At 48.1% G+C, this 16,050-nt stretch overlaps 18 non-coding genes across 18 annotated transcripts; 9 read left to right on the plus strand and 9 right to left on the minus strand.

The window, feature by feature from the left end:
* Window positions 1-250: 250 nt before the first annotated feature.
* Window positions 251-369, plus strand: trnal-caa (transfer RNA leucine (anticodon CAA)). The gene is made up of 2 exons: window positions 251-288; window positions 324-369. It is a non-coding gene; the product is annotated as a tRNA-Leu (tRNA).
* A 937-nt stretch (window positions 370-1,306) lies between these two features.
* Window positions 1,307-1,388, minus strand: trnal-aag (transfer RNA leucine (anticodon AAG)). Its single transcript has one exon. It is a non-coding gene; the product is annotated as a tRNA-Leu (tRNA).
* A 625-nt stretch (window positions 1,389-2,013) lies between these two features.
* On the plus strand, window positions 2,014-2,132 carry trnal-caa (transfer RNA leucine (anticodon CAA)). The gene is made up of 2 exons: window positions 2,014-2,051; window positions 2,087-2,132. It is a non-coding gene; the product is annotated as a tRNA-Leu (tRNA).
* Window positions 2,133-3,069: 937 nt separating this feature from the next.
* Window positions 3,070-3,151, minus strand: trnal-aag (transfer RNA leucine (anticodon AAG)). Its single transcript has one exon. It is a non-coding gene; the product is annotated as a tRNA-Leu (tRNA).
* Window positions 3,152-3,776: 625 nt separating this feature from the next.
* On the plus strand, window positions 3,777-3,895 carry trnal-caa (transfer RNA leucine (anticodon CAA)). The gene is made up of 2 exons: window positions 3,777-3,814; window positions 3,850-3,895. It is a non-coding gene; the product is annotated as a tRNA-Leu (tRNA).
* A 937-nt stretch (window positions 3,896-4,832) lies between these two features.
* Window positions 4,833-4,915, minus strand: trnal-aag (transfer RNA leucine (anticodon AAG)). Its single transcript has one exon. It is a non-coding gene; the product is annotated as a tRNA-Leu (tRNA).
* Window positions 4,916-5,540: 625 nt separating this feature from the next.
* trnal-caa (transfer RNA leucine (anticodon CAA)) lies at window positions 5,541-5,659 on the plus strand. Its single transcript has 2 exons — window positions 5,541-5,578; window positions 5,614-5,659. It is a non-coding gene; the product is annotated as a tRNA-Leu (tRNA).
* A 937-nt stretch (window positions 5,660-6,596) lies between these two features.
* trnal-aag (transfer RNA leucine (anticodon AAG)) lies at window positions 6,597-6,679 on the minus strand. The gene has a single exon. It is a non-coding gene; the product is annotated as a tRNA-Leu (tRNA).
* Window positions 6,680-7,304: 625 nt separating this feature from the next.
* On the plus strand, window positions 7,305-7,423 carry trnal-caa (transfer RNA leucine (anticodon CAA)). Its single transcript has 2 exons — window positions 7,305-7,342; window positions 7,378-7,423. It is a non-coding gene; the product is annotated as a tRNA-Leu (tRNA).
* Window positions 7,424-8,360: 937 nt separating this feature from the next.
* trnal-aag (transfer RNA leucine (anticodon AAG)) lies at window positions 8,361-8,443 on the minus strand. The gene has a single exon. It is a non-coding gene; the product is annotated as a tRNA-Leu (tRNA).
* A 625-nt stretch (window positions 8,444-9,068) lies between these two features.
* trnal-caa (transfer RNA leucine (anticodon CAA)) lies at window positions 9,069-9,187 on the plus strand. The gene is made up of 2 exons: window positions 9,069-9,106; window positions 9,142-9,187. It is a non-coding gene; the product is annotated as a tRNA-Leu (tRNA).
* Window positions 9,188-10,124: 937 nt separating this feature from the next.
* trnal-aag (transfer RNA leucine (anticodon AAG)) lies at window positions 10,125-10,207 on the minus strand. The gene has a single exon. It is a non-coding gene; the product is annotated as a tRNA-Leu (tRNA).
* Window positions 10,208-10,832: 625 nt separating this feature from the next.
* Window positions 10,833-10,951, plus strand: trnal-caa (transfer RNA leucine (anticodon CAA)). Its single transcript has 2 exons — window positions 10,833-10,870; window positions 10,906-10,951. It is a non-coding gene; the product is annotated as a tRNA-Leu (tRNA).
* A 937-nt stretch (window positions 10,952-11,888) lies between these two features.
* trnal-aag (transfer RNA leucine (anticodon AAG)) lies at window positions 11,889-11,971 on the minus strand. The gene has a single exon. It is a non-coding gene; the product is annotated as a tRNA-Leu (tRNA).
* Window positions 11,972-12,618: 647 nt separating this feature from the next.
* On the plus strand, window positions 12,619-12,737 carry trnal-caa (transfer RNA leucine (anticodon CAA)). The gene is made up of 2 exons: window positions 12,619-12,656; window positions 12,692-12,737. It is a non-coding gene; the product is annotated as a tRNA-Leu (tRNA).
* A 937-nt stretch (window positions 12,738-13,674) lies between these two features.
* trnal-aag (transfer RNA leucine (anticodon AAG)) lies at window positions 13,675-13,757 on the minus strand. Its single transcript has one exon. It is a non-coding gene; the product is annotated as a tRNA-Leu (tRNA).
* Window positions 13,758-14,382: 625 nt separating this feature from the next.
* Window positions 14,383-14,501, plus strand: trnal-caa (transfer RNA leucine (anticodon CAA)). The gene is made up of 2 exons: window positions 14,383-14,420; window positions 14,456-14,501. It is a non-coding gene; the product is annotated as a tRNA-Leu (tRNA).
* Window positions 14,502-15,438: 937 nt separating this feature from the next.
* Window positions 15,439-15,521, minus strand: trnal-aag (transfer RNA leucine (anticodon AAG)). Its single transcript has one exon. It is a non-coding gene; the product is annotated as a tRNA-Leu (tRNA).
* Between the last annotated feature and the right edge of the window lie 529 nt (window positions 15,522-16,050).

Consider the following 16,050-nt stretch of genomic DNA (forward strand, 5'->3'; position numbering starts at 1 on the left):
AGGCGCTTTCGAAATACAATACAGAAAATGTTACCCGATAGCTGACAAAATGCGAGCTGTTGCGAGAAATACCTGTGTTTGAATGTTGGTTGCATTGCAGGGATGATGAACTTAATGACTGGCGCTGCCTGTTAAGTCCTGTCGTAAGAATGTGTGCGTTGTGTGTTTGCACAGGAGGAAGAATTGTGAGGCTGCTCAGTAAGTGTGCAGAATTTGCAGCACATTTTCCTGCAGCTGCTGCACGACCATTGTCAGGATGGCCGAGTGGTCTAAGGCGCCAGACTCAAGGACTGTTAATCCTTACCTTACCAAAGGTTGGTGTATTCTGGTCCCTTTCTAGGGGCGTGGGTTCGAATCCCACTTCTGACATTAACTTTTTATCCAGACAAATGCCAGCCAGCGTCAAAAAGCCTGCTCAACTGGCTTTAAATTTGCAAGTGGTCACCTCAAGCTCCTCAACGCTATTGGCGTTTGCCAATAAGCGAAAGGCACCGCACCGCCCACAGACCAACTTGTTTTGCTCTCTAAACTTATCACATTCTAACCCTGTTCTCGGGGATAGGGTTTAAAATCAGACTTCTCCTTTCAACCCATTCCCACACTAAAAAGCAGCAGACTCAAAGCATGACATTTTTATCCTCCCGCGTTGCTGAATTCCACGTTGCTTTCTCGTACTGTGGCTTTCAATCCCACTGCAGACAGTGGTGGTTCTCAGAAAAAGGGCACCACTGTCAAAGAATGAGATTTCTTCCACACAAAGGCTGCTCAAATCTGCTCCGTTCCTCAGGCAGGGAATTACTTGCAATGTTTATTTCCGACATTAACACATTTTGCCAGTATAAAAGGCACCAGAGCCAAACAAGTCAGGTATTAGCATGTGAAAGTTGCCAGAGTCGATGCCTTGGTGGACCGAGGCCTTTCAATGCTCAGACTGATGCTTACGGCCAAGGGCACAATAGTGTCAGGAAGGCCGAGTGGAGTGAGGCGCCAGACTCAAAGACTGTTAATCCTTAACTGACCAAAGGTCGGCGAATTCCGGTCCCTTTCTAGGGGCGTGGGTTGCAATCCCACCTCTGACGTGACATTTTTCCCCACACAAATGCAGCCAGCGTCAAAAGGCCTGTTGAACTGGCCTTCAATTTACAAGTGGCAACATCAAACTCTTCAACGGTTTGCCAACAAACTGAAGGCACCGTTCTCAGCTCAACCTCTTTTCCACACCAAAATAGTCATATCACAACACAGCGGGAGCCGACTGCTTCATGGCTCGCGGTGAAGGGGCGCAAATATTACACGCCACAAATTCTGGCAGCGGTGGGATTCGAACCCACGCCTCCGAAGAGACTGGAGCCTTAATCCAGCGCCTTAGACCGCTCGGCCACGCTACCACTGGCAGCAGTTTCCGTTCTGGAACTAGTGACCGGTGAGTGAAATGTGACTTTGCTTTGGGCAAGATAATAATCAAGGCCATTGAAGTGGCAGACGGTAAACTCTCGAGAAATGATTTTGCAGCATACAGGTCCACAGGGCAACACCAGTAATTAGGTGCACGTTGGAACGAAGCAGTTACAACCTTCATTCAATATTTATTCCGACATCAACATCACTGACAAAACCAGATTATCTGGTCATGATCACATTGCCGTTTGTGGGATCTTGCTGTGTGCAAACTGGCTGCGGCGTTCCCCACATTGCAACAGTGCCTTCACTTTTACAATACTTCATTGGCTGTGAAGCGCCTTGGGACGTCGTTCGGTCATGAAAGGCGCTTTCGAAATACAATACAGAAAATGTTACCCGATAGCTGACAAAATGCGAGCTGTTGCGAGAAATACCTGTGTTTGAATGTTGGTTGCATTGCAGGGATGATGAACTTAATGACTGGCGCTGCCTGTTAAGTCCTGTCGTAAGAATGTGTGCGTTGTGTGTTTGCACAGGAGGAAGAATTGTGAGGCTGCTCAGTAAGTGTGCAGAATTTGCAGCACATTTTCCTGCAGCTGCTGCACGACCATTGTCAGGATGGCCGAGTGGTCTAAGGCGCCAGACTCAAGGCCTGTTAATCCTTACCTTACCAAAGGTTGGTGTATTCTGGTCCCTTTCTAGGGGCGTGGGTTCGAATCCCACTTCTGACATTAACTTTTTATCCAGACAAATGCCAGCCAGCGTCAAAAAGCCTGCTCAACTGGCTTTAAATTTGCAAGTGGTCACCTCAAGCTCCTCAACGCTATTGGCGTTTGCCAATAAGCGAAAGGCACCGCACCGCCCACAGACCAACTTGTTTTGCTCTCTAAACTTATCACATTCTAACCCTGTTCTCGGGGATAGGGTTTAAAATCAGACTTCTCCTTTCAACCCATTCCCACACTAAAAAGCAGCAGACTCAAAGCATGACATTTTTATCCTCCCGCGTTGCTGAATTCCACGTTGCTTTCTCGTACTGTGGCTTTCAATCCCACTGCAGACAGTGGTGGTTCTCAGAAAAAGGGCACCACTGTCAAAGAATGAGATTTCTTCCACACAAAGGCTGCTCAAATCTGCTCCGTTCCTCAGGCAGGGAATTACTTGCAATGTTTACTTCCGACATTAACACATTTTGCCAGTATAAAAGGCACCAGAGCCAAACAAGTCAGGTATTAGCATGTGAAAGTTGCCAGAGTCGATGCCTTGGTGGACCGAGGCCTTTCAATGCTCAGACTGATGCTTACGGCCAAGGGCACAATAGTGTCAGGAAGGCCGAGTGGAGTGAGGCGCCAGACTCAAAGACTGTTAATCCTTAACTGACCAAAGGTCGGCGAATTCCGGTCCCTTTCTAGGGGCGTGGGTTGCAATCCCACCTCTGACGTGACATTTTTCCCCACACAAATGCAGCCAACGTCAAAAGGCCTGTTGAACTGGCCTTCAATTTACAAGTGGCAACATCAAACTCTTCAACGGTTTGCCAACAAACTGAAGGCACCGTTCTCAGCTCAACCTCTTTTCCACACCAAAATAGTCATATCACAACACAGCGGGAGCCGACTGCTTCATGGCTCGCGGTGAAGGGGCGCAAATATTACACGCCACAAATTCTGGCAGCGGTGGGATTCGAACCCACGCCTCCGAAAAGACTGGAGCCTTAATCCAGCGCCTTAGACCGCTCGGCCACGCTACCACTGGCAGCAGTTTCCGTTCTGGAACTAGTGACCGGTGAGTGAAATGTGACTTTGCTTTGGGCAAGATAATAATCAAGGCCATTGAAGTGGCAGACGGTAAACTCTCGAGAAATGATTTTGCAGCATACAGGTCCACAGGGCAACACCAGTAATTAGGTGCACGTTGGAACGAAGCAGTTACAACCTTCATTCAATATTTATTCCGACATCAACGTCACTGACAAAACCAGATTATCTGGTCATGATCACATTGCCGTTTGTGGGATCTTGCTGTGTGCAAACTGGCTGCGGCGTTCCCCACATTGCAACAGTGCCTTCACTTTTACAATACTTCATTGGCTGTGAAGCGCCTTGGGACGTCGTTCGGTCATGAAAGGCGCTTTCGAAATACAATACAGAAAATGTTACCCGATAGCTGACAAAATGCGAGCTGTTGCGAGAAATACCTGTGTTTGAATGTTGGTTGCATTGCAGGGATGATGAACTTAATGACTGGCGCTGCCTGTTAAGTCCTGTCGTAAGAATGTGTGCGTTGTGTGTTTGCACAGGAGGAAGAATTGTGAGGCTGCTCAGTAAGTGTGCAGAATTTGCAGCACATTTTCCTGCAGCTGCTGCACGACCATTGTCAGGATGGCCGAGTGGTCTAAGGCGCCAGACTCAAGGACTGTTAATCCTTACCTTACCAAAGGTTGGTGTATTCTGGTCCCTTTCTAGGGGCGTGGGTTCGAATCCCACTTCTGACATTAACTTTTTATCCAGACAAATGCCAGCCAGCGTCAAAAAGCCTGCTCAACTGGCTTTAAATTTGCAAGTGGTCACCTCAAGCTCCTCAACGCTATTGGCGTTTGCCAATAAGCGAAAGGCACCGCACCGCCCACAGACCAACTTGTTTTGCTCTCTAAACTTATCACATTCTAACCCTGTTCTCGGGGATAGGGTTTAAAATCAGACTTCTCCTTTCAACCCATTCCCACACTAAAAAGCAGCAGACTCAAAGCATGACATTTTTATCCTCCCGCGTTGCTGAATTCCACGTTGCTTTCTCGTACTGTGGCTTTCAATCCCACTGCAGACAGTGGTGGTTCTCAGAAAAAGGGCACCACTGTCAAAGAATGAGATTTCTTCCACACAAAGGCTGCTCAAATCTGCTCCGTTCCTCAGGCAGGGAATTACTTGCAATGTTTACTTCCGACATTAACACATTTTGCCAGTATAAAAGGCACCAGAGCCAAACAAGTCAGGTATTAGCATGTGAAAGTTGCCAGAGTCGATGCCTTGGTGGACCGAGGCCTTTCAATGCTCAGACTGATGCTTACGGCCAAGGGCACAATAGTGTCAGGAAGGCCGAGTGGAGTGAGGCGCCAGACTCAAAGACTGTTAATCCTTAACTGACCAAAGGTCGGCGAATTCCGGTCCCTTTCTAGGGGCGTGGGTTGCAATCCCACCTCTGACGTGACATTTTTCCCCACACAAATGCAGCCAGCGTCAAAAGGCCTGTTGAACTGGCCTTCAATTTACAAGTGGCAACATCAAACTCTTCAACGGTTTGCCAACAAACTGAAGGCACCGTTCTCAGCTCAACCTCTTTTCCACACCAAAATAGTCATATCACAACACAGCGGGAGCCGACTGCTTCATGGCTCGCGGTGAAGGGGCGCAAATATTACACGCCACAAATTCTGGCAGCGGTGGGATTCGAACCCACTGCCTCCGAAGAGACTGGAGCCTTAATCCAGCGCCTTAGACCGCTCGGCCACGCTACCACTGGCAGCAGTTTCCGTTCTGGAACTAGTGACCGGTGAGTGAAATGTGACTTTGCTTTGGGCAAGATAATAATCAAGGCCATTGAAGTGGCAGACGGTAAACTCTCGAGAAATGATTTTGCAGCATACAGGTCCACAGGGCAACACCAGTAATTAGGTGCACGTTGGAACGAAGCAGTTACAACCTTCATTCAATATTTATTCCGACATCAACGTCACTGACAAAACCAGATTATCTGGTCATGATCACATTGCCGTTTGTGGGATCTTGCTGTGTGCAAACTGGCTGCGGCGTTCCCCACATTGCAACAGTGCCTTCACTTTTACAATACTTCATTGGCTGTGAAGCGCCTTGGGACGTCGTTCGGTCATGAAAGGCGCTTTCGAAATACAATACAGAAAATGTTACCCGATAGCTGACAAAATGCGAGCTGTTGCGAGAAATACCTGTGTTTGAATGTTGGTTGCATTGCAGGGATGATGAACTTAATGACTGGCGCTGCCTGTTAAGTCCTGTCGTAAGAATGTGTGCGTTGTGTGTTTGCACAGGAGGAAGAATTGTGAGGCTGCTCAGTAAGTGTGCAGAATTTGCAGCACATTTTCCTGCAGCTGCTGCACGACCATTGTCAGGATGGCCGAGTGGTCTAAGGCGCCAGACTCAAGGACTGTTAATCCTTACCTTACCAAAGGTTGGTGTATTCTGGTCCCTTTCTAGGGGCGTGGGTTCGAATCCCACTTCTGACATTAACTTTTTATCCAGACAAATGCCAGCCAGCGTCAAAAAGCCTGCTCAACTGGCTTTAAATTTGCAAGTGGTCACCTCAAGCTCCTCAACGCTATTGGCGTTTGCCAATAAGCGAAAGGCACCGCACCGCCCACAGACCAACTTGTTTTGCTCTCTAAACTTATCACATTCTAACCCTGTTCTCGGGGATAGGGTTTAAAATCAGACTTCTCCTTTCAACCCATTCCCACACTAAAAAGCAGCAGACTCAAAGCATGACATTTTTATCCTCCCGCGTTGCTGAATTCCACGTTGCTTTCTCGTACTGTGGCTTTCAATCCCACTGCAGACAGTGGTGGTTCTCAGAAAAAGGGCACCACTGTCAAAGAATGAGATTTCTTCCACACAAAGGCTGCTCAAATCTGCTCCGTTCCTCAGGCAGGGAATTACTTGCAATGTTTACTTCCGACATTAACACATTTTGCCAGTATAAAAGGCACCAGAGCCAAACAAGTCAGGTATTAGCATGTGAAAGTTGCCAGAGTCGATGCCTTGGTGGACCGAGGCCTTTCAATGCTCAGACTGATGCTTACGGCCAAGGGCACAATAGTGTCAGGAAGGCCGAGTGGAGTGAGGCGCCAGACTCAAAGACTGTTAATCCTTAACTGACCAAAGGTCGGCGAATTCCGGTCCCTTTCTAGGGGCGTGGGTTGCAATCCCACCTCTGACGTGACATTTTTCCCCACACAAATGCAGCCAGCGTCAAAAGGCCTGTTGAACTGGCCTTCAATTTACAAGTGGCAACATCAAACTCTTCAACGGTTTGCCAACAAACTGAAGGCACCGTTCTCAGCTCAACCTCTTTTCCACACCAAAATAGTCATATCACAACACAGCGGGAGCCGACTGCTTCATGGCTCGCGGTGAAGGGGCGCAAATATTACACGCCACAAATTCTGGCAGCGGTGGGATTCGAACCCACTGCCTCCGAAGAGACTGGAGCCTTAATCCAGCGCCTTAGACCGCTCGGCCACGCTACCACTGGCAGCAGTTTCCGTTCTGGAACTAGTGACCGGTGAGTGAAATGTGACTTTGCTTTGGGCAAGATAATAATCAAGGCCATTGAAGTGGCAGACGGTAAACTCTCGAGAAATGATTTTGCAGCATACAGGTCCACAGGGCAACACCAGTAATTAGGTGCACGTTGGAACGAAGCAGTTACAACCTTCATTCAATATTTATTCCGACATCAACGTCACTGACAAAACCAGATTATCTGGTCATGATCACATTGCCGTTTGTGGGATCTTGCTGTGTGCAAACTGGCTGCGGCGTTCCCCACATTGCAACAGTGCCTTCACTTTTACAATACTTCATTGGCTGTGAAGCGCCTTGGGACGTCGTTCGGTCATGAAAGGCGCTTTCGAAATACAATACAGAAAATGTTACCCGATAGCTGACAAAATGCGAGCTGTTGCGAGAAATACCTGTGTTTGAATGTTGGTTGCATTGCAGGGATGATGAACTTAATGACTGGCGCTGCCTGTTAAGTCCTGTCGTAAGAATGTGTGCGTTGTGTGTTTGCACAGGAGGAAGAATTGTGAGGCTGCTCAGTAAGTGTGCAGAATTTGCAGCACATTTTCCTGCAGCTGCTGCACGACCATTGTCAGGATGGCCGAGTGGTCTAAGGCGCCAGACTCAAGGACTGTTAATCCTTACCTTACCAAAGGTTGGTGTATTCTGGTCCCTTTCTAGGGGCGTGGGTTCGAATCCCACTTCTGACATTAACTTTTTATCCAGACAAATGCCAGCCAGCGTCAAAAAGCCTGCTCAACTGGCTTTAAATTTGCAAGTGGTCACCTCAAGCTCCTCAACGCTATTGGCGTTTGCCAATAAGCGAAAGGCACCGCACCGCCCACAGACCAACTTGTTTTGCTCTCTAAACTTATCACATTCTAACCCTGTTCTCGGGGATAGGGTTTAAAATCAGACTTCTCCTTTCAACCCATTCCCACACTAAAAAGCAGCAGACTCAAAGCATGACATTTTTATCCTCCCGCGTTGCTGAATTCCACGTTGCTTTCTCGTACTGTGGCTTTCAATCCCACTGCAGACAGTGGTGGTTCTCAGAAAAAGGGCACCACTGTCAAAGAATGAGATTTCTTCCACACAAAGGCTGCTCAAATCTGCTCCGTTCCTCAGGCAGGGAATTACTTGCAATGTTTACTTCCGACATTAACACATTTTGCCAGTATAAAAGGCACCAGAGCCAAACAAGTCAGGTATTAGCATGTGAAAGTTGCCAGAGTCGATGCCTTGGTGGACCGAGGCCTTTCAATGCTCAGACTGATGCTTACGGCCAAGGGCACAATAGTGTCAGGAAGGCCGAGTGGAGTGAGGCGCCAGACTCAAAGACTGTTAATCCTTAACTGACCAAAGGTCGGCGAATTCCGGTCCCTTTCTAGGGGCGTGGGTTGCAATCCCACCTCTGACGTGACATTTTTCCCCACACAAATGCAGCCAGCGTCAAAAGGCCTGTTGAACTGGCCTTCAATTTACAAGTGGCAACATCAAACTCTTCAACGGTTTGCCAACAAACTGAAGGCACCGTTCTCAGCTCAACCTCTTTTCCACACCAAAATAGTCATATCACAACACAGCGGGAGCCGACTGCTTCATGGCTCGCGGTGAAGGGGCGCAAATATTACACGCCACAAATTCTGGCAGCGGTGGGATTCGAACCCACTGCCTCCGAAGAGACTGGAGCCTTAATCCAGCGCCTTAGACCGCTCGGCCACGCTACCACTGGCAGCAGTTTCCGTTCTGGAACTAGTGACCGGTGAGTGAAATGTGACTTTGCTTTGGGCAAGATAATAATCAAGGCCATTGAAGTGGCAGACGGTAAACTCTCGAGAAATGATTTTGCAGCATACAGGTCCACAGGGCAACACCAGTAATTAGGTGCACGTTGGAACGAAGCAGTTACAACCTTCATTCAATATTTATTCCGACATCAACGTCACTGACAAAACCAGATTATCTGGTCATGATCACATTGCCGTTTGTGGGATCTTGCTGTGTGCAAACTGGCTGCGGCGTTCCCCACATTGCAACAGTGCCTTCACTTTTACAATACTTCATTGGCTGTGAAGTGCCTTGGGACGTCGTTCGGTCATGAAAGGCGCTTTCGAAATACAATACAGAAAATGTTACCCGATAGCTGACAAAATGCGAGCTGTTGCGAGAAATACCTGTGTTTGAATGTTGGTTGCATTGCAGGGATGATGAACTTAATGACTGGCGCTGCCTGTTAAGTCCTGTCGTAAGAATGTGTGCGTTGTGTGTTTGCACAGGAGGAAGAATTGTGATGCTGCTCAGTAAGTGTGCAGAATTTGCAGCACATTTTCCTGCAGCTGCTGCACGACCATTGTCAGGATGGCCGAGTGGTCTAAGGCGCCAGACTCAAGGACTGTTAATCCTTACCTTACCAAAGGTTGGTGTATTCTGGTCCCTTTCTAGGGGCGTGGGTTCGAATCCCACTTCTGACATTAACTTTTTATCCAGACAAATGCCAGCCAGCGTCAAAAAGCCTGCTCAACTGGCTTTAAATTTGCAAGTGGTCACCTCAAGCTCCTCAACGCTATTGGCGTTTGCCAATAAGCGAAAGGCACCGCACCGCCCACAGACCAACTTGTTTTGCTCTCTAAACTTATCACATTCTAACCCTGTTCTCGGGGATAGGGTTTAAAATCAGACTTCTCCTTTCAACCCATTCCCACACTAAAAAGCAGCAGACTCAAAGCATGACATTTTTATCCTCCCGCGTTGCTGAATTCCACGTTGCTTTCTCGTACTGTGGCTTTCAATCCCACTGCAGACAGTGGTGGTTCTCAGAAAAAGGGCACCACTGTCAAAGAATGAGATTTCTTCCACACAAAGGCTGCTCAAATCTGCTCCGTTCCTCAGGCAGGGAATTACTTGCAATGTTTACTTCCGACATTAACACATTTTGCCAGTATAAAAGGCACCAGAGCCAAACAAGTCAGGTATTAGCATGTGAAAGTTGCCAGAGTCGATGCCTTGGTGGACCGAGGCCTTTCAATGCTCAGACTGATGCTTACGGCCAAGGGCACAATAGTGTCAGGAAGGCCGAGTGGAGTGAGGCGCCAGACTCAAAGACTGTTAATCCTTAACTGACCAAAGGTCGGCGAATTCCGGTCCCTTTCTAGGGGCGTGGGTTGCAATCCCACCTCTGACGTGACATTTTTCCCCACACAAATGCAGCCAGCGTCAAAAGGCCTGTTGAACTGGCCTTCAATTTACAAGTGGCAACATCAAACTCTTCAACGGTTTGCCAACAAACTGAAGGCACCGTTCTCAGCTCAACCTCTTTTCCACACCAAAATAGTCATATCACAACACAGCGGGAGCCGACTGCTTCATGGCTCGCGGTGAAGGGGCGCAAATATTACACGCCACAAATTCTGGCAGCGGTGGGATTCGAACCCACTGCCTCCGAAGAGACTGGAGCCTTAATCCAGCGCCTTAGACCGCTCGGCCACGCTACCACTGGCAGCAGTTTCCGTTCTGGAACTAGTGACCGGTGAGTGAAATGTGACTTTGCTTTGGGCAAGATAATAATCAAGGCCATTGAAGTGGCAGACGGTAAACTCTCGAGAAATGATTTTGCAGCATACAGGTCCACAGGGCAACACCAGTAATTAGGTGCACGTTGGAACGAAGCAGTTACAACCTTCATTCAATATTTATTCCGACATCAACGTCACTGACAAAACCAGATTATCTGGTCATGATCACATTGCCGTTTGTGGGATCTTGCTGTGTGCAAACTGGCTGCGGCGTTCCCCACATTGCAACAGTGCCTTCACTTTTACAATACTTCATTGGCTGTAAAGCGCCTTGGGACGTCGTTCGGTCATGAAAGGCGCTTTCGAAATACAATACAGAAAATGTTACCCGATAGCTGACAAAATGCGAGCTGTTGCGAGAAATACCTGTGTTTGAATGTTGGTTGCATTGCAGGGATGATGAACTTAATGACTGGCGCTGCCTGTTAAGTCCTGTCGTAAGAATGTGTGCGTTGTGTGTTTGCACAGGAGGAAGAATTGTGAGGCTGCTCAGTAAGTGTGCAGAATTTGCAGCACATTTTCCTGCAGCTGCTGCACGACCATTGTCAGGATGGCCGAGTGGTCTAAGGCGCCAGACTCAAGGACTGTTAATCCTTACCTTACCAAAGGTTGGTGTATTCTGGTCCCTTTCTAGGGGCGTGGGTTCGAATCCCACTTCTGACATTAACTTTTTATCCAGACAAATGCCAGCCAGCGTCAAAAAGCCTGCTCAACTGGCTTTAAATTTGCAAGTGGTCACCTCAAGCTCCTCAACGCTATTGGCGTTTGCCAATAAGCGAAAGGCACCGCACCGCCCACAGACCAACTTGTTTTGCTCTCTAAACTTATCACATTCTAACCCTGTTCTCGGGGATAGGGTTTAAAATCAGACTTCTCCTTTCAACCCATTCCCACACTAAAAAGCAGCAGACTCAAAGCATGACATTTTTATCCTCCCGCGTTGCTGAATTCCACGTTGCTTTCTCGTACTGTGGCTTTCAATCCCACTGCAGACAGTGGTGGTTCTCAGAAAAAGGGCACCACTGTCAAAGAATGAGATTTCTTCCACACAAAGGCTGCTCAAATCTGCTCCGTTCCTCAGGCAGGGAATTACTTGCAATGTTTACTTCCGACATTAACACATTTTGCCAGTATAAAAGGCACCAGAGCCAAACAAGTCAGGTATTAGCATGTGAAAGTTGCCAGAGTCGATGCCTTGGTGGACCGAGGCCTTTCAATGCTCAGACTGATGCTTACGGCCAAGGGCACAATAGTGTCAGGAAGGCCGAGTGGAGTGAGGCGCCAGACTCAAAGACTGTTAATCCTTAACTGACCAAAGGTCGGCGAATTCCGGTCCCTTTCTAGGGGCGTGGGTTGCAATCCCACCTCTGACGTGACATTTTTCCCCACACAAATGCAGCCAGCGTCAAAAGGCCTGTTGAACTGGCCTTCAATTTACAAGTGGCAACATCAAACTCTTCAACGGTTTGCCAACAAACTGAAGGCACCGTTCTCAGCTCAACCTCTTTTCCACACCAAAATAGTCATATCACAACACAGCAGGAGCCGACTGCTTCATGGCTCGCGGTGAAGGGGCGCAAATATTACACGCCACAAATTCTGGCAGCGGTGGGATTCGAACCCACTGCCTCCGAAGAGACTGGAGCCTTAATCCAGCGCCTTAGACCGCTCGGCCACGCTACCACTGGCAGCAGTTTCCGTTCTGGAACTAGTGACCGGTGAGTGAAATGTGACTTTGCTTTGGGCAAGATAATAATCAAGGCCATTGAAGTGGCAGACGGTAAACTCTCGAGAAATGATTTTGCAGCATACAGGTCCACAGGGCAACACCAGTAATTAGGTGCACGTTGGAACGAAGCAGTTACAACCTTCATTCAATATTTATTCCGACATCAACGTCACTGACAAAACCAGATTATCTGGTCATGATCACATTGCCGTTTGTGGGATCTTGCTGTGTGCAAACTGGCTGCGGCGTTCCCCACATTGCAACAGTGCCTTCACTTTTACAATACTTCATTGGCTGTGAAGCGCCTTGGGACGTCGTTCGGTCATGAAAGGCGCTTTCGAAATACAATACAGAAAATGTTACCCGATAGCTGACAAAATGCGAGCTGTTGCGAGAAATACCTGTGTTTGAATGTTGGTTGCATTGCAGGGATGATGAACTTAATGACTGGCGCTGCCTGTTAAGTCCTGTCGTAAGAATGTGTGCGTTGTGTGTTTGCACAGTGTGCGTTGTGTGTTTGCACAGGAGGAAGAATTGTGAGGCTGCTCAGTAAGTGTGCAGAATTTGCAGCACATTTTCCTGCAGCTGCTGCACGACCATTGTCAGGATGGCCGAGTGGTCTAAGGCGCCAGACTCAAGGACTGTTAATCCTTACCTTACCAAAGGTTGGTGTATTCTGGTCCCTTTCTAGGGGCGTGGGTTCGAATCCCACTTCTGACATTAACTTTTTATCCAGACAAATGCCAGCCAGCGTCAAAAAGCCTGCTCAACTGGCTTTAAATTTGCAAGTGGTCACCTCAAGCTCCTCAACGCTATTGGCGTTTGCCAATAAGCGAAAGGCACCGCACCGCCCACAGACCAACTTGTTTTGCTCTCTAAACTTATCACATTCTAACCCTGTTCTCGGGGATAGGGTTTAAAATCAGACTTCTCCTTTCAACCCATTCCCACACTAAAAAGCAGCAGACTCAAAGCATGACATTTTTATCCTCCCGCGTTGCTGAATTCCACGTTGCTTTCTCGTACTGTGGCTTTCAATCCCACTGCAGACAGTGGTGGTTCTCAGAAAAAGGGCACCACTGTCAAAGAATGAGATTTCTTCCACACAAAGGCTGCTCAAATCTGCTCCGTTCCTCAGGCAGGGAATTACTTGCAATGTTTACTTCCGACATTAACACATTTTGCCAGTATAAAAGGCACCAGAGCCAAACAAGTCAGGTATTAGCATGTGAAAGTTGCCAGAGTCGATGCCTTGGTGGACCGAGGCCTTTCAATGCTCAGACTGATGCTTACGGCCAAGGGCACAATAGTGTCAGGAAGGCCGAGTGGAGTGAGGCGCCAGACTCAAAGACTGTTAATCCTTAACTGACCAAAGGTCGGCGAATTCCGGTCCCTTTCTAGGGGCGTGGGTTGCAATCCCACCTCTGACGTGACATTTTTCCCCACACAAATGCAGCCAGCGTCAAAAGGCCTGTTGAACTGGCCTTCAATTTACAAGTGGCAACATCAAACTCTTCAACGGTTTGCCAACAAACTGAAGGCACCGTTCTCAGCTCAACCTCTTTTCCACACCAAAATAGTCATATCACAACACAGCGGGAGCCGACTGCTTCATGGCTCGCGGTGAAGGGGCGCAAATATTACACGCCACAAATTCTGGCAGCGGTGGGATTCGAAGCCACTGCCTCCGAAGAGACTGGAGCCTTAATCCAGCGCCTTAGACCGCTCGGCCACGCTACCACTGGCAGCAGTTTCCGTTCTGGAACTAGTGACCGGTGAGTGAAATGTGACTTTGCTTTGGGCAAGATAATAATCAAGGCCATTGAAGTGGCAGACGGTAAACTCTCGAGAAATGATTTTGCAGCATACAGGTCCACAGGGCAACACCAGTAATTAGGTGCACGTTGGAACGAAGCAGTTACAACCTTCATTCAATATTTATTCCGACATCAACGTCACTGACAAAACCAGATTATCTGGTCATGATCACATTGCCGTTTGTGGGATCTTGCTGTGTGCAAACTGGCTGCGGCGTTCCCCACATTGCAACAGTGCCTTCACTTTTACAATACTTCATTGGCTGTAAAGCGCCTTGGGACGTCGTTCGGTCATGAAAGGCGCTTTCGAAATACAATACAGAAAATGTTACCCGATAGCTGACAAAATGCGAGCTGTTGCGAGAAATACCTGTGTTTGAATGTTGGTTGCATTGCAGGGATGATGAACTTAATGACTGGCGCTGCCTGTTAAGTCCTGTCGTAAGAATGTGTGCGTTGTGTGTTTGCACAGGAGGAAGAATTGTGAGGCTGCTCAGTAAGTGTGCAGAATTTGCAGCACATTTTCCTGCAGCTGCTGCACGACCATTGTCAGGATGGCCGAGTGGTCTAAGGCGCCAGACTCAAGGACTGTTAATCCTTACCTTACCAAAGGTTGGTGTATTCTGGTCCCTTTCTAGGGGCGTGGGTTCGAATCCCACTTCTGACATTAACTTTTTATCCAGACAAATGCCAGCCAGCGTCAAAAAGCCTGCTCAACTGGCTTTAAATTTGCAAGTGGTCACCTCAAGCTCCTCAACGCTATTGGCGTTTGCCAATAAGCGAAAGGCACCGCACCGCCCACAGACCAACTTGTTTTGCTCTCTAAACTTATCACATTCTAACCCTGTTCTCGGGGATAGGGTTTAAAATCAGACTTCTCCTTTCAACCCATTCCCACACTAAAAAGCAGCAGACTCAAAGCATGACATTTTTATCCTCCCGCGTTGCTGAATTCCACGTTGCTTTCTCGTACTGTGGCTTTCAATCCCACTGCAGACAGTGGTGGTTCTCAGAAAAAGGGCACCACTGTCAAAGAATGAGATTTCTTCCACACAAAGGCTGCTCAAATCTGCTCCGTTCCTCAGGCAGGGAATTACTTGCAATGTTTACTTCCGACATTAACACATTTTGCCAGTATAAAAGGCACCAGAGCCAAACAAGTCAGGTATTAGCATGTGAAAGTTGCCAGAGTCGATGCCTTGGTGGACCGAGGCCTTTCAATGCTCAGACTGATGCTTACGGCCAAGGGCACAATAGTGTCAGGAAGGCCGAGTGGAGTGAGGCGCCAGACTCAAAGACTGTTAATCCTTAACTGACCAAAGGTCGGCGAATTCCGGTCCCTTTCTAGGGGCGTGGGTTGCAATCCCACCTCTGACGTGACATTTTTCCCCACACAAATGCAGCCAGCGTCAAAAGGCCTGTTGAACTGGCCTTCAATTTACAAGTGGCAACATCAAACTCTTCAACGGTTTGCCAACAAACTGAAGGCACCGTTCTCAGCTCAACCTCTTTTCCACACCAAAATAGTCATATCACAACACAGCGGGAGCCGACTGCTTCATGGCTCGCGGTGAAGGGGCGCAAATATTACACGCCACAAATTCTGGCAGCGGTGGGATTCGAACCCACTGCCTCCGAAGAGACTGGAGCCTTAATCCAGCGCCTTAGACCGCTCGGCCACGCTACCACTGGCAGCAGTTTCCGTTCTGGAACTAGTGACCGGTGAGTGAAATGTGACTTTGCTTTGGGCAAGATAATAATCAAGGCCATTGAAGTGGCAGACGGTAAACTCTCGAGAAATGATTTTGCAGCATACAGGTCCACAGGGCAACACCAGTAATTAGGTGCACGTTGGAACGAAGCAGTTACAACCTTCATTCAATATTTATTCCGACATCAACGTCACTGACAAAACCAGATTATCTGGTCATGATCACATTGCCGTTTGTGGGATCTTGCTGTGTGCAAACTGGCTGCGGCGTTCCCCACATTGCAACAGTGCCTTCACTTTTACAATACTTCATTGGCTGTAAAGCGCCTTGGGACGTCGTTCGGTCATGAAAGGCGCTTTCGAAATACAATACAGAAAATGTTACCCGATAGCTGACAAAATGCGAGCTGTTGCGAGAAATACCTGTGTTTGAATGTTGGTTGCATTGCAGGGATGATGAACTTAATGACTGGCGCTGCCTGTTAAGTCCTGTCGTAAGAATGTG

Source organism: Pristiophorus japonicus, chromosome 8 (assembly GCF_044704955.1).
Source record: "Pristiophorus japonicus isolate sPriJap1 chromosome 8, sPriJap1.hap1, whole genome shotgun sequence".
In the NCBI taxonomy this organism is placed as follows: domain Eukaryota; kingdom Metazoa; phylum Chordata; class Chondrichthyes; family Pristiophoridae; genus Pristiophorus; species Pristiophorus japonicus.